At 42.1% G+C, this 16992-nt stretch overlaps 1 protein-coding gene and 1 long non-coding RNA gene across 2 annotated transcripts in view; one reads left to right on the forward strand and one right to left on the reverse strand.

Moving 5' to 3' along the window:
- Window positions 1-16992, forward strand: part of CHD9 (chromodomain helicase DNA binding protein 9) — a 236562-nt gene that overhangs the window by 35631 nt on the left and 183939 nt on the right. The gene's annotated exons all lie outside the window — the stretch shown is intronic.
- LOC109494858 lies at window positions 2321-3987 on the reverse strand. Its single transcript, XR_006590508.1, has 2 exons — window positions 3939-3987; window positions 2321-3278 (listed from the first exon to the last, which is right to left on the reverse strand). It is a non-coding gene; the product is annotated as an uncharacterized LOC109494858 (long non-coding RNA).

The following is a 16992-nucleotide window of genomic DNA, read 5'->3' on the forward strand; positions in this document are numbered from 1 at the left end:
TAAACACCAACCAAAAAACACAATGCGGGGCTCTTTCTCCAAGGACAGCAAGAAGGCAGGGCTGCAGAGTTAAGTAGCCAGGAACATCTTCTGCTTCGTTTTCAAATGACGTCTTATTGCACGTATTCACTAGGACACGTTTCAGATAAAGGACTGAACTCCATCATTGTTAGCTCAGAGGAAAAGAAGAAAGGCTCAGAATCTAGTTAAATCTAGTTAAATCTAGTTAAAGATGCACCACCACCACCCTACACCCTACACCTTACATATGGTGTGTCTATACTGTAGCATTTTGGGGGGGGAAGGGGGGAAGGTCATCTCATTCAGTGTCCTGCTTCCCAGATGGGCCGCTCGACATCTATTCTAGATTTTTTTTTTTTAAGAATGTATTTCACATTTAAAAATATTGAGGAAAAGAAATATATATATGTCCGTTCCAAAATATATGTACATAAAGGAAAGGCAGCATCACAACTTTTGAGATAGATCCCTTCCAGCTTTTAAATCTGTAGTCAGTCTCATCATTAAGAAATGCTACTTCGTGGGGCGCCTGGGTGGCGCAGTCGGTTAAGCGTCCGACTTCAGCCTCAGGCTCTGGGCTGATGGCTCGGAGCCTGGAGCCTGTTTCCGATTCTGTGTCTCCCTCTCTCTCTCTCTCTGCCCCTCCCCCCATTCATGCTCTGTCTCTGTCCCAAAAATAAATAAACGTTGAAAAAAAAATTAAAAAAAAAAAAAAAAAAGAAATGCTACTTCGTGTCCATTAACTGTTGAAGTAATTGTCACCCTGGGGGCTTGGGCCCAACAGATTCAGTTATTTAACAGACCTTCAGTGAGCATCTGCTGTGGACCAGGCATGGCCACAGCACGGAAGATGTAGGGGACAGACAGAAATCCTTATCCCATGGAGCTTATGTTTTAGTGAAGGTAGAGGAAAAAAGTAAGTAAAACATAGTAAGCGTATCATATTGTGCTATGTGATACGGAGGAGAATAAAGCAGGGAGTGAATGCACTAGGGAGTGTGGCATAGAGGAAAGAAGGTAACAATTTTTATTTTATTTAATTTTAATTCTTTTTTTTTTTTTTTTTTTGGCAGAGAGTGTGAGCTAAGGAGAGGCAGAGGGAGAGGGAGAGACAGAATCCCAAGCAGGCTCCACACTCAATGCTCGATCTCACAAACCATGAGATCGTGACCTGAGCCGAAATCAAGAATCGGATGCTTAACTGACTGACCCACCCAGGCGCCCCTGGAGGGTCACAGTTTTAATTTAAGGTGGTTAGGGAAAGCCTCATGGAGAAAGTACCATTTGAACAAAGTCCTGGAGGAGGGGAATGAGATAGTGGTGGCCCTTTGGGTAAAGTAAATAAACCTTTTGGCAGTGATTTGAGGGTAAGGCCTTTTACATCTCCAGATGTTCTTTTCACCTACTAATCACAATCCCTAGAATTCTTTTATTGGTCATACGTACTTTTATGTTAAAATGCTAAAATAAGGGGCGCCTGGGTGGCTCAGTCGGTTGAACGTCCGACTTCAGCCAGGTCACGATCTCGCGGTCCGTGAGTTCGAGCCCCGCGTCGGGCTCTGGGCTGACGGCTCAGAGCCTGGAGCCTGCTTCCGATTCTGTGTCTCCCTCTCTCTCTGCCCCTCCCCCGTTCATGCTCTGTCTCTCTCTGTCTCAAAAATAAATAAACGTTAAAAAAAATTTAAAAAAATGCTAAAATAAAAATACAGTTATCAGCTATTGAAAGCTCCCTGTGAATTTGTTTATCCGATGCTTTTATAAATTCTAAGGAGGAAAGAGCGTAAGATGGTAGGACAAGAGGAGGTGTGTGTGGAGGTAACAGATGTGGGGAAATAGAAAGGAAGAGCCTGCTAGGAGAGTCTGGATTGCCAGGCTGGAGGCCAGGATTGAGCCAGCTCCTTCTCACCATAGTGCTGAGTGAGGTGCCCTGGGATGCAGGAACAGTCCAGTTTGGCTCAGGTCATGATCTCACGGTTCATGTGTTCAAGCCCCACATCTGGCTGTGTGCTGATAGCTTAGAGCCTGGAGCCTGCTTCAAATTCCATGTCTCCCTCTCCCTCCCTCCCTCTCTCTCTCTCTGTCCCTCCCCTGTTCACGCTCTGTCTCTCTGCCCCTCCCCCCCCCCCCAATAAACATTAAAAAAAAAAATACTGCATCTCCTGAGGGGCTTGGAGTGTTTGGGGTTGTGCTATAGATAGATGTAACTCGGGACACACAGGAAAGCAGTGCAGGGACTTGTAACACTATTAGTTTCTTGGTTAATTTAACAGGTCTCAGGAAATAAACGAGTCAGGAAAGCTGTGAAAGTTTCCTCTTTAATCGGTGCAGGAAAGCAGCATTATTTATGATGACATCCGCCTCATCTTTTGAAATTAGATGACCCCCTGTATCTGTATTCTAGGTTCACCGTGGTTCCTAAAAGGTCAATTCTCAAAAATGCTTCTGTAGACATAAGCTTTAGACCCTGGGTCACAAATTCAGATGCCTATACAGAGCAGACACCAGTGGCCACAAGTAGGTGTGGACCAGCGGGGGACTAGGACAAGTGGGAGAAGGCATGCCTCCCTCTGCTGAGCTCGTGGGGTTGTTACCAATAGTTGGAGGGCTCAATGTTGCTAGAACTTCTCATTCTCGACAGAAGGTGGAAATCCAAAGTTTTAGACAAGACCTTCTGAGTTTTAAATGTTGACAACCAATTCAAGGTAGTTGGATACACTGTGCAGGCCAATTTATGATCTCTGATGTAAACAGATAACTTTGGTACATCGTGGAACATGATAGGAAAGGTGGGCAAAGGAGGGACATCTGACCAACCTGACAAGGGCGAGAAGGTAAATTGTTTTAGGGAGTCAACCTCTGCCAAGTTGACGGCTTTATCAAGGTTCCGCCTCATCTATTTAACCACTGAATTATTTGGGGAAGACTTGTAACATCTGAGTAGTGTTGGTAGAGGGGGAGAAAATGCTGAGCTGACAGACAAGCCACAGGCCCAGGTCCTAGTATTGGTTCTCTCACAAACTCACAGTGCAGCCCTAGGCAGGTCCCAGCCCCTCCAGGTTTAATTTCTTCAGCGGCAGAATGAGAAGCTGGATTTAAGGGTTTTCAAAATGGGCCCCTCCCAGCCTAGGAAGACTTCAGAGATGCCTTTGAGGGGTGGGGAAGGGTGGAGTATCCCAGGGCTTGCAGTAAGACAGCTCAGCCTTTGTTCTGTTTTCTCTTTGGGGCTTCTGCTTTTCTGTGTTTTACATCTTGAAATTCTGCCAAAAAAAAAAAATTAAATTTCTTGAAGAGACAGTTTTCCCACTTTCAAAAAAGCTTCAAAATCACCAAATGAGCTTATCAGGCCTGGTATGAGAGTTAGTAGTAGAGGTCTGCAGCTGATCTGAATGAACGAACACTAGGTCTTTTCCTCCATTTGCTGCTGTCCTGTCCACTGTCTGTCTGGTTACAATTGCTCCCGCTCCAACCTCAGGCGTCGATCAAACCAACAAGCAGCCGACAAATATCGGAGGGATTCTGACACATTACCCAGTCTCATAGCTTGTTTGGGGGGGGGGGGGGATTTTCTTTCTGTGTTTTGGTGAACACATGTGTCCTTTTTGTGATACTGTCTTGATCATATTTGCTACTAAAAAACTTTTCCTGGCTTACAGGATTTGATTAATTCTACCGACATTTCATAAGTTTGAAAAGCACTCAACTGACTTTTATTTTTTAATTAAAAAATTTTTTTTAATGTTTATTTGTTTTTGAGAGAGAGACACACACAGACAAACTGAGCAGGGGAGGGCCAGAGAGAGAGAGAGAGAGAGGGTGTTATGCCCAGAATTCCTGATCCCCAAAGACCGCCAGGGAGCCGAGTCCGATGTAAAAGCAAAAAAACCTTTATTCGAGCTAGCTCGAGCTCAATCCCCTACCTGCAGCGACTCAGCGGTGAGATACCGGGGAGAGAGAGCGAGTTTCCAAAGGACAAAGGTTTTATTGGGGCCTAGGGGCAGTTGGTGAGGTAATGGCTGTGGCCTCAGCCGATTGGCTGGGGAAGAGTCAGAGTCCTGTTAGGCAGGTGAGCGGGAGGTTACTCAAGGGGAGGAGGCGTGGTCAAGGTGAAGGACACAGAACAAGATGGAGTTGGCCGTGTAGGCCCGCCTTTTCAAGGGCAGGCACAGAATCTTGAAGCAGGCTCTGAGCTGTTAGCACAGAGCCTGACATGGGGCTTGAACTCGCGAACCGTGAGATCATGACCTGAGCCAAAGTCAGATGCTTAACCATCTGAGCCACCCAGGTGCACCTATTTTTTAATTAAAAAACATTTTTTTAATGTTTATTTTATTTTTGAGAGAAAGAGACAGAGCGCGAGCAGGGGAGGGGCAGAGATAGAGGGAGACACAGAACCTGAAGCAGGCTCCACGGTCTGAGTTGTCAGCACAGAGCCTAATGTGGGGCTCCAACCCACGGAACCGTGAGATCATGACCTGAGCTGAAATTGGATGCTTAACCAACTGAGCCACCCAGTCGCCCTAGAAAATCATTCAACTGACTTTTAAAAATTAGCTATAATTTATTGATAGTCTCATATGTGCTGACTTTATGTATATCACCTCTAAGCTTCAGATTATTAACCCTGCAGAGGAGGTATTTTTGTGTCTGTTGTACTGACAAATAAGGAAACTAAGGCTGGGTGAGGTTAAAGGATTACCTGGATCACATAGGTTTTCAGCCCATACCTGTCCCAGCATATTCTCAACCAGACAATCTCTCTAAGGTTGTTTCTAGCTTTGAGAAGTTAGGAGGCAGGAGTTCTGCTGTCTTAAGCTGCCCTACAGTCAACTGCAAAACTGCTGTCAATTTTCAACTTTCTGGAACCCGTCATCTACCTACAAACCTTGAATGGAAGCTTGTTGAACTCACAGCTATTCAAGTTTGTTGCCCTAATCTTGACTGATAGAAGGGTATCTCAATTTGAATAGTCTCTTCCATGGTCTGGACATCGTCATTGGGAAATGAGAGAACTTTAGGTCTGGGGGTGGAAATAGACTTTTGGGGATGAATAAGTGGATTTTCAGTGTTACTTCTGCACTTGGCTGAGCTGAGTTTCTCCTGCAAAGGAAATTGCTTTCCCTGTTTGTTGATCTGCCTCAAGTTCTGGTCCAATGGATTCAGTTACCCTAGTGGCGGGTGTAAGCCAAGCGTGTGGCACAAGGCAAGCATTGACTGTGGACAGTTGTGTTTTTGTTGTTGTTGTTAAGCACTTTGCTGGGCACATAGTACATCCTAGATCAGTGTTTCTAATTGCTGTAACCACAGGATTTTTTTTTTCTTAAAAGCTCACCTCCAAGACAGTAACACTGTAACATTTTCAGAGAATGTTTGTGAACATTGTAAACAACAACAACAATGTGAACAGGCAGCAGAAGTGTTATGATTCTCTTTGCACAGGCAAGAAAAGTTTCTGATCATTCATTCAGTTGGCAAGTGGAAGCGCCTGCACGGTAACTCGGATATTTCTACCATAAATCCTGTGTCCTCTCCGTTTTATTAGAGTCGTTGGCTTTTCTGACTGGAGGGGAAACCAGTGGACTTTCAGGATCAGCCTAATTTTTGTTAACATCTCTGATGGTGATTTTGAAAAATAAAGAAAAAAAAAGCCAGTTTATTAATCACATGGCTTGAGAAAAACACAAATAACCATTGTTTTTCCATTAAAAAAAAAGTAGAGGTCCCAATTATAAATAAGGCCTGAAAATTTAGAGTTTGCCATGATAAAAAATATGGGCAAGTGTTTCTTTTTTTTTTTTCTTTAAAAAATTTTTTGATGTTTATTTATTTTGAGAGAGAGAGAGAGGCCATGAGCAGGGCAGGGGCAGAGAGAGAGAGAGAGAGAGAGAGAGAGAGAGAGAGAGAGAGAGAGAGAAAGAATCCCAAGCAGGCTCTGTGCTGATGTGGGGGTTCCATCCCACAAATTGTGAGGTCCTGACCTGAGTGAAATCAAGAGTCAGACGTTCAACCAACTAAGCCACCCAGCTGTCCCCCAAATATGGGCAAGTGTTTCTGGGCCCACTCCTACCTGGCCTCCGTTTCCTGCCGAGATGAGAATGGAATTTGGATACTGCCCACTTCTGGGAGTGTTGTTTTTTGTTTGCTTTGCAGCTCAGATGCTTGAATGATTCATTGATTGATTGGCTGCCTCTGACTTCTACAGCTAAGTGAAGAGGTTTGTGTATGTATGGCTTTCCTTTACGAAGGAAAAGAGAAGAATGCTGGAACTCGCTCCCTTTGCTTGGAGCTTTTCAGAGCCCATACTAACAGATGAACCTAGGTTACCTGGATGCCTTTTCTTTCCTTAGAGGTTAATTCTTCAAATGGTTTGTGCCCAATTCTGCCCCTCTGTGATAATGAGGCAGGTATTTAGAAGCCGCAGGAGTACTCTGAAGAACGCCTTGGGTCGCCCTAGACAGAGGGGACACAGGAAGGGCTCACGAGGATGAGAACTTGGTAGTCAGGTAATCATTCCGTTTCCTGTCACTGAGAGCCGTGCTTTGCGACCTTGGCTACACGAGTGAATTATACAGAGAGCTTTTCAAACATACTAATGCCTGAGACTCATCGCCCCTCGGTCAGGGCAGGGTCTAAGCAAAGGTAATTTTTAAGCTTCCCAGGTGATTCTACATATGCACTGAGGTGTGAGAATCTCTGATGGCGGCTTCCAGTGTCTTGTTGAAAACCAGGTGGGATAATCCCAAGTGACAGCAGCTTGTCCTGCCAGGACGTTACAGGTATGTTGGGTGAACAGTTCCTTCAGTGTAAAACACACATTTATTGAGCACCTCTGTTCTAGGTGCTGGGAATACTTCCAGGGACAAGACAGCCTGTGTCAACAGATGCTTTCTTTCTAGTGGGCGGAGACAAATAATAAACACACCAACCGGACTGCGAGGAGTGTCAAGAAGGAAACAAACCGAGAGATTAGGGGTCAAGGAAAGCCTCCCTGAGAAGCTATTTTTGCAGGACCTGAAGGAGCAGGGGTACCTGGAGCCAACGATAAGGCAGAGGGACTAGAGGGTGAAAAAGTCCCGAGACAAGGAGGGTGGTGTGTTTGAGGAGCAGAAAAGCCTGCAGTCACTTTCCTTTATCTCGAAAGAGGAGTGGCAGACAGCGAGCAAGTGCCAGCCTGACATTTCTTGCAGTTCACACAGATCACTCAGTATGCTCTTGCCAAATAGGACACACTCTGCCAAGGAAGCACAAAGGGAAGTATCCCGCCGGAGCCAGGGTACTGGGTGCTGGACAAAGAAGTCTCCGCGGTATTAGCCAAAAATTGCTGACGATGAGAAAAAAATTCGGCAGTCCTACGTGGCACCGAGATAAGCTATGAAAAGGAAAAAAAAAAATGCAATTATACATTTGATATCCAGACGATTTGGCCTCATTCTTTAGTCTTTTATCTTGTTGCTCACCATCACTTTGAATGCAGCCTATCAGTGGGGCAGAACTGGCCTCATTTGAGAACTCATTCAATTCTCTGACACGCTGCTTTTGAGGCCTCCCCCCAACCAAACTTTCTGGACGGGGGAATGTTTGTCAGATATGTATAAATAAGGTCAGAGCCATCGGCTCTATGCCTGTAGGAGACCCTAAATATTTCCGTGAATCTCTTGTTTTTGAGAAACACAGACCCAGCTCCCTTCCTTGCTTTCACACAAGACTTCTACTTAAATTGTGGAGGCTCACCAACTGCTTAACATCTCATGGCAACCAAAGAAAACAAGCTACACTGATTTATTTTTAAAGATTGTTTTTCTTTTCTTTTCTTTTTTTTTTTTTTTGGAATCTCTACACCCATCATGGGGCTCAAACACACAACCCTGAGATCAAGAGTTGCATGCTCCTCCGACTGAGCCAGCCCAGGTGCCCCGACACTTATTTTTAGCCAAACTTTCTGAGGTCCCTCTCCTATTAAATTTAAATGGTTTTTTTCAATCACGTAACCTGGAATTAATTTTTCTGGTTGGCATGTTGTTACTCATACTCTATAAAACAAACCATGGGGTTCAATGCAAAGAAAACAACTGTAATTAATATATATCCTCAACCAGAACATCCAAGAATTCCAATAATTTCCAAATGCTTTTGCGTAAGAGATCATAATGATGCCCGGGTAAAATAGGAGTGCTTTAAAAGATGATTTTAATGAGAAAGATAGCCCTTCTTAAATTCTTATGAGGCAAGGAAAAACTTACCCAATTATTGAAAGGAAAAAAAAAAAGGCTGTGGCAATTGTTAAAGGTTTTCTTTTATTTCTAACAATAATATAGGGGTTTTATAAGCTCTTCCCATGCCGTAAGTAGGAGTGTGAAACTTAGCCGATGGGATCATGGAAAGAGGGTGACTGAATTATAGTCATGGCTACTACTAATGAGGAAAAACAAGTCAAGAGGAAACCTGGGACAGTTTTCTCTTTTTTTTGAGGCTTAAACAAGACAAGATGGATTTAAATTGCATCAGGATGGGTTTCTTCTTGAAATAAAATGCCCATAATGCCTATAAAACAAGCCAGTTGGTTAGAAATATACATGTCTATGGTTTCCATCAATTCTTATGTTATGTGGTATAGATCATACATGGTTTTTGAAGCACTACAATTATGGCACCTGGAAGTGAAGGTTAAGTATTACCAGAGTTAGTAAAAATAATTAATTAGTGGGTATTTACATGGCAAAATATTTGGCCATGAGGTCAAAGGATCATGTCTGCCTTGTTCATTGTATTCCCGGCACCTAGCACTTCATGGATACTCTTCAAATATTTGTTGAATGGATTCATTTTTCAAGTAGCAGCCGCACTACATGCATTTGATCCCTCCAAACTTGATTAGAAGTAACTTCTCCAGGAGAGCTTATGTTACCCAAAGACAGCAGATGCACCAAGAGAGCAAATGAGATGCTCAAGGATGAGCAGTGATGTCTTATCAAGGAAAACAGCAAAACCTCTTTTTTCCTGAAGACCTTTCACCATTAGGACAAGCAACTGTTGGTAAAAACAGAACAGCAGGAAGATTTGAACTGCCAAGCAGGATCATGCTTTCAAGTATATTCCTGGCTAAAAGCAGGAGATAAACTGGATAAAACGTAGCAGCCCTGAGATCTGTCCCTGATTAACTAGGCCTAAGAGTAAGAGTCTAAAGAATGGCTGCCTGGCTGAACACATCCTTTGGATATTGTTATCATCAGCAGCCTCTAGATTTGAAAACAGTGCTGAACACGCTTTCAAATGATCTTTGAGGTACTTTAAGCTACAGCTGAAAGCTTACCTCGCCTTCTTTTCTATTTGCTTGAAAAAGAAGGTTAAAGAGCTCTCTAGTGATGTCCTTCACTCCTGTCCTAAAAAGAACCTCTATTCTTTACTGAGTTAAGGGGATTTCACAACTCCCAGAGGATAATGTGAAGTTAGTTTTCACTCACTGCTGAACCAACTAAAGTTCCTTTCAGATTCTTTTCCTAGACTGGAAAAGTGTCTGAGCTCTTCAAGCTAGTATTCGTTGTTGCAGAAAGATGGAGATTATGTTATATTCTATACTATAATGGGGCATAAAACGTTAAAATCATGAAGCTTCATAAAATGTGTAAAAGGTTAAAAAAAAGCATACCTTAACATTTATAAGTACTTATCACTGGTCTGTGAAAGGACATTTTCTTAGTGCCTCAACCTGTAAGTGAATGTCAATAAAGATGAGTGGGAAGATATTTTATACACATATTTTTCCATATTTATTATACAAGGTATTTATTAATAATAATGTATATTTATATGGAGATAGTAATCTCTTCCATAATTGACACTGCACCCAGTCCTGGTGTAGCTATTTAAATGCATGTAAATTAAGTAAATTATAGCAAAGTCACAAAACTGACAAGCCCAATATGAGAACAGCAGTCTTCAGATTAAAAAAATTTTTTTTCATGTTTATTTTTGAGAAAGACAGAGCGTGAGTGGGGGAGGAGGAGAGAGAGAGGGAGGGAGACACAGAATCGGAAGCAGGCTCCAGGTTCCCAGCTGTCAGCACAGAGCCCGACTCGGGGCTCGCGTTCATGAACCGTGAGATCATGACCTGAGCCGAAGTTGGACACTTAACCGACCAAGACACCTAGGCGCCCCTCAGTCTTTGGATTTTAAAAAATTATTTGCTGGGGCACCTGGGTGGCTCAGTCAATTAAGCGTCTGACTCTTGATCTCAGCTCAGGTCATGATCTCACGGTTTGTGGGATTGAAGCCCCTGTCAGCTCTGTACCAACAGTGTGCAGCCTGCTTGGGAGTCTCTCCCTCCTTCTCTCTCTGCCCCTCCCCTGCTTGCACTCTCTCTCTCTCTCAAAAATAAATAAATTTAAAAAATAAAATTAAAAAAATAAAAATAAATTATTTGCCGCCGATAATTTGATAAATATAATTAAAATGTATCTGTTGGATATATATGTTGGATTTCATGCATATAATACTAAAATACAAAGTTGGAAGTTGCTGGCTAGACATCACTTTCTTAAACAGCTTTATTGAGATAGTATTCACTTAGCATAAAGTTCACACTTCCATAGACTTGTGCAGCCATCGCCAGAAACTAATTTTAGAGCATTTTCCCTACCTCCCCAAACTACTGTTAGCAGCCATTCTCCACTCTTCATCCCCTTTCCCCCAACTCAGCTCTGGGCAACCACTAATCTCCTTTCTGTCACTATGGATTTGCTCATTGTGGACATTTTACATAAATGGAATTGTACAATATATGATCTTTCGTATTCAGCTTTTATCACTCTGCGTGTTTTCAGGGTTCAATCATCTTGTAGCATGTATCAGTACTTAATCCTTTTTATGGCTGAAACATATTCCAGTGTGTGGATAAACCATTTTTGTTTATCCATCAGTTGATGGACATATGGTTTGTTTTCACTTGGGGGCTATGATGAATAATGCTGCTGTGAACATTTGTGTGCAAGTTTTTGCGTGAACATCTGATTTCATTGGGGGGGGGTTGCTGGGTCATTTAATAACTGTTTAACGTTTTTAAAAACTGTTTTCCAAAATGACGCCACTATTTTACATTTCCACTAGCGATGTGTGAAGGTTCCAGTTTCTCCGCATTCTCATCAACATTTGTTGCCTGTCTTTCTTCTTAGAGCCATTTAATGGATGTCAACTAGTATCTCATTGTGATTTTTGAGTTGCACTTCCGTAATAACTAATGATGCTGTGCATCTTTTCGTGTGCATATTGGCTGTTTGTTTATCTTTCTTGGAGAAATGTCTGTTCAAAGTATTCAAAACTACTTTGACTGTTTTTCATCTGGGCTATGTATTTTTTTATTGTTGAGTTGTAAGTTTAAATGTTGAGTTGAGTTTTATTGTATTCATATGTTCTGGATACTTGACCCCTATCAGATGTATGATTTGCAAATATTTTCTCTCATCCTGTGAGTGAGCGGGTGTCTTTGCACTTTCTTAATGGTGTCCTTTGACTCAGGAAAGTTTTCCTAGTTTGATGACCAATTTATTTTTTCTTTGGTTGCTTGTACAAAACTTTTTAATTTTAATGAGGTCCAATTTATCTCTATTTCCTTTTGTTGCTATGTTAAGGTGTCATACACTATATAAGAAACTATTGGCTAAACCCAAAACCATTGCCTGAAGATTTACTCCTATGTTTTCTTCTTAGTGTTGTATAGTTTTACGTCTTACATTTAAGTCTGTGATTCCTTTTGATTTATTTTTTCTGTATGGTATAAGGTAGCGGTCCAGGTCATTCTCTAGCATTTGTATATCCAGTGGTCTTTCTCAATTTATATGTCTTAGCCCTCTTGTTGAAAACAAATTGACCATAAATGTAAAAGTTTATTTCTGGACTCTCAATTCTAGTCCATTATCTATATAGATCTGTCCTTGTGCCTGGCGGTACAACCCTGTCTGGATTACTGTAGCATTGTAGTAAGTTTTGAAATCAAGAAGTGTGAGTCCTTCAACTTTCTTGTTTTGAAGGAATTTTTAAAATTAAATTATTATTATTTAAAATTTTTTTGATGTTTATTTATTTTTGAGAGAGAGCATGAGCAGGAGAGGGGCAGAGAGAGTGGGAGACACAGAATCTGAAGCAGGCTCCAGGCTCCCAGCTGTCAGCACAGAGCCTGATGCAAGGACTTGAACTTACAAACTGTGAGATCATGACCTGAGCTGAAGTCAGACACTTAACCGACTGAGCCACCCAGGCACCCCTATTATTATTATTATTATTATTATTATTATTATTATTATTATTATTTAAGCAACTCTGTCCTCGATATGGGGCTTGAACTCACAACTCTGAGATCAAGAGTCGCATGCTCTACTGACTAAGCCAGCCAGGTGCCCTAAAGGAATCTTTTTTTTTTAATTTTCAATCTAGTGTAGTTAACATGCAGTGTTATATTTATTTCAGTCTTCTTTTCTTTTTTCCCCAAGGATCTTTTGACTATTCTGTGGGCATCCCTTTTGCAGGTCTCACTGAGATAGGGTCTAATCCTTAGTTTTGCAGTTGTAGGCCTTTAAAAAAATTCTCGAGGTATAACTGACATGGGCTGGTTTCAAGTCTACAACATAATGATTTGATATTTGTATATACTGGGGAATGATCCCCACAATAAGTCTAGTTAACATCCATCACCATATGTAATTACAAATTTTTCCCCCTTGGGATGCAAACTTCTAAGATTCTCTCAGCAACATTCAAATATGCAATACAGTATCATTAACTATAGTCACGATGCTGTACATTACATCCCCATGGCTTATTTTGTAACTGGAGGTTTGTATCTTTTGACCCCTTTCACCCATTTTTCCCACCCACTACCCTCTCCTCGGACAACCACTAATCTGTTTTCTGTATCTGTGAGGTTGGTGGGTTTTTTTTTTTTTTAATATTTCATACATAAATGAGATCATGTGGTATTTGTCTTTCTTGGTCTGACTGACTTCACTTAGTCTAATACCTTTAAGGTGCATCACTGTTGTTACAAGGGCAAGATTTCATTTCTTTTTATGGTTGAATAATATTCCATTGTAGATACATACCACATTGCCTTTATCTGTTTCTCCATTGATAGACACTTAGGGTAGGGCACCTGTCGAGAGCCTGTGGCTCTCGATCTTGGTGTCATGAGTTCGAGCCCCATTTTGAGTGTAAAGAGTACTTAAATAAACAAACAGACTTTAAAAAAATAGGTTGTTGCCATGTCTTGGCTATTGTAAATAATGCTGCAGTGAACAAGGCGGGGGGGGGGGGGGGGGGGGGGGGGCATGTATCTTTTCAAATTAGTGTTTTGTTTTCTCCAGATAAAAACCCAGAAGAGTTGCTGGATCATTTGGTAGTTCTATTTTTAATTTTTGAGGAACCTCCATACTGTTTGCTATAGCGGCTGCACCAATTTACATTTCTATCGACAGTACACAAGGGTTCCCTTTTCTCCATATCCTCTCAACACTTATTTCTTGTCTTTTTGATAATAGCCATTCTAACAGTTATGGGGTGAGTTTTGGGATCTTGAGTACATCAGTTTCCCCCAAAAGTGATCAGGTGACAGAGCAGGAGTTCATATTCCTCAAACTTGCAAGAAAATGTCATCTGATGGCTACATTTTGTGATATTTCCTGTTTGGTGCCCTGACCCAAATGCCAGTAGGGAAATCCCGCCTTCTAAAATGCCAGATTAGTTGCCAAGAGGTTGCTTGCTAAACATGGAATTGGAAACTAGACAGAGAGGAGGGATACAATGTAATGGTTAAGAGTTACAGGCTTTAGGACCAGACAGCTCTAAGTTTGAATCCTGTCTCTGCCACTCAATGATTGTGTAACCAGGGCAAGACTTTGGACCCTATTCATTTGTACAGGGGGAAAAAGAGTCCTTTCCTCATACACTGGCTGTGAAGGTAAAATGAAACAGGGAATGTAAACCCTTAACACTGCCTATGACTAATTAAACTTAAGTACATGGTACCTATTGGATGCACTTGTAGAATGTTTCCTTCAGAGTGTGAAGAACTGGTCTTTGTCATAGCACAGGCTTTCTGGTGACTTGAGTCATTGTGTCTGCAAATAGGGGGACGGACCTTTTTGGTTTGAAAATCATTGGCCAAGACTGGAGCCATTTATACTCTAGAGTGGGATAGAGGGACCTGGAGAGCATTGTCACCACCTGCCTCTGGACATTGCATTGCCTGATGGAAATGGTAGGCCAGTGTCGTTAGATTTCAGTGTTGTTGATGATACTGATTTTTGGTCATTTAAATTGCAGAGGGTAGGAGCACCTGGCTGGCTCAGTCAGAAGAGCATGCGACTCTTGATCTCAGGGTCATGAGTTTGAGCACCACGTGGGGTGTAGAGATTACTTAAATAAATAAAACTTTTAAAAATTAATTAATTAAATTGCAGAGGGTACTATTTACTGATCTAGCCTTTTAAATCTGGGATTTAGAGGCTTCCTTTGCAATGGCTTTTTCAGAGTCTGTATATTCAGAAACCTCAGTTACCAAGAATACCACTAAGATTTAAGAAATAAATGAAAACAGGGGCATCTGGGTGGCTTAGTTGGGTGAGTGTCCGACTCTTCATCTTGGCTCAGGTCATGATCTCACAGTTTGTGGGTTTGAGCCCTGTGTGGGGATCTGTACTGACAACTCAGGGCCTGGAGCCTGCTTCAGATTCTGTGTCTCCTTCTCTCTCTGCCCCTCCTCCGTTTGCACTCTGTCTCTCCCTCTCTCTCTCTAAAAAATAAACATTAAGAAAAGAGAAAAAATAAAAAATAAAAAAAAGAAAGAAGTGAAAACGGGCGCCTGGGTGGTTCAGTTGGTTAAGCATCCGACTTCAGCTCAGGTCATGATCTCTTGGTCCTTGAGTTCAAGCCCCACATTGGGCTCTGTGCTAGCAGCTCAGAGCCTGGAGCCTGCTCCGGATTCTGTGTCTCCCTCTCTCTCTGCCCCTCCCCTGCTTGCGCGTGCACTCTCTGTCTCTGTCAAAAATAAACATTAAAAAAATTTTTTTAAGGGGCGCCTGGGTGGCTTGGTCGGTTAAGCGTCCGACTTCGGCTCAGGTCATGATCTCACAGTCCATGAGTTCAAGCCCCGCGTCGGGCTCTGTGCTGACAGCTCAGAGCCTGGAGCCTGTTTCAGATTCTGTGTCTCCCTCTCTCTCTGCTCCTCCCCTGTTCATGCTCTGTCTCTCTCTGTCTCAAAAATGAATAAACATTAAAAAAAAAATTAAAGAAAAAAATTTTTTTTAAATAAGTGAAAAACCACTCATTGAAAAGTCAAAATAAATGTCGCAAAAACTCATGCGCTTAAGAGAATCCCACAAAAGATCTTTACTCAAAACCCAAGAGTCTAAACTAATGAAAGTTTATCAGTGTCTAAGTTCATAGTAAATGGAAGAATGAAAAAAAAAAGGAAAGAAGGTTGTCAGCTAGAAAAATAGAGAAATGTCAGTCTGGTAGTGAGGAATGAGACATACAAAAAGACAGATGTAAGTTTAAAGTAACAGCTTTCTAGAGGCCATTTTTCATTAGGACAAATAGCTCTGCATCTTTTTTTTTTTAATTTATTTTATTTATTTTGAGACAGAGAGCGTGGGAGCAGGACAGGGGCAGAGAGAGAAGGAGAGAGAGAATGCTAAGCAGACTCTGTGCTGTCAGCACAGAGCCCAAGGTGGGGCTCAGACCCACAAACCGTGAGATCATGACCTGAGCCGACATCAAGACACCCCTCTACATACTTTTGAAGGCATCCACTGATCATAGTAGAATACATTGATGTTGATAATGATAATGATGCTTTTTAATCACTGAGTGTAAGTACTTTTTCAAAGATTCAAGAAAACCTGAGTTTTCTTGGGAAGAAACGTTCTGTAAAAAGGAGCTAAAGTTTTAGGCAAGATATGGGATATCTTATTCTCTTGTTTGATCGCAGATAAATGTTACTGGCCTTAAATTCTATTCAACAGGTTGAATTTGCAAACTAAAGGAGTATTCAAATAAGTAGTGTAGGGAGCTTGGGGTTGAACTGTTTCTGTGCATTCTCAGCCTAGTATGTGGTTGTTATTAAGTATCCTTGAGGGGAATCAAAGCTGTAATTGTAACTTCTCCCTCAGCAGGGTTTCCTCCGAGCCCCTTCAATATCTGAGCTAAATAGACTTGTGTTGATCCACTCTGGAGGGCCTGCATGGGGAATATGAAGAATGAAATTACCTGGCAACTAGCACTCTGTATACCGCAGCCATTCCGTTCCGGTCAGGCATAAACAAGCACAGTGACATTGCTCTATGCTTCTTTTGTGGAGTCTGCAGCTCCAGAGATTTCTGTCAACTGGAAGGTGAATGCTGAATATCGCCCACACTGGATTTGAACCGGTAAACAGTTTCGAACAAACATAAGGTAGACAGACTGAAGTTCTAACATCCCATTATTTTGTCTACCACCCGTTCTAATGTGGATTTTAAAGCTTTAATTAGGCATGGGAGCCAGCACAGAGCCTGAAAGAGACCCGTTAGAATTTTAGTTAGAGCTGGAAGGCTTTTGGAAAATTTGGCCCAGCCTCTTCATTTTACAGAAGGGAAAACCGAGGCTCTGGGACATGTTATAATTTAATGTAGGTCACACAGTTAATTAGTGACAGAGCGAGAGGGAACCCAAGGTGTCCCCACAACTCCTTCGGCCGGTGGTTTTCTAGTAGGCCACCTACTCCTAGACCGATGTCCCTGTCTCCCTCCTTTCTTTCTTCCTTTTTCCCCCCCTGTCTGTTTGTTCTTTCTTTCCCTTCATCGCGGTGCAAATCAGAATGTGGGCCTGAACACCGGGAAGACTAGGTGTCAGCCCCAGCTCTCCACCACTTGAGGTGCGCGCTCGCTCGCTCGCTCGCTTGCTCGCTCTCTGCATCAGGACTTGGGGCTGGGTCTCTTCTCTCCATGG

This window comes from Felis catus, chromosome E2 (genome assembly GCF_018350175.1).
Source record: "Felis catus isolate Fca126 chromosome E2, F.catus_Fca126_mat1.0, whole genome shotgun sequence".
In the NCBI taxonomy this organism is placed as follows: domain Eukaryota; kingdom Metazoa; phylum Chordata; class Mammalia; order Carnivora; family Felidae; genus Felis; species Felis catus.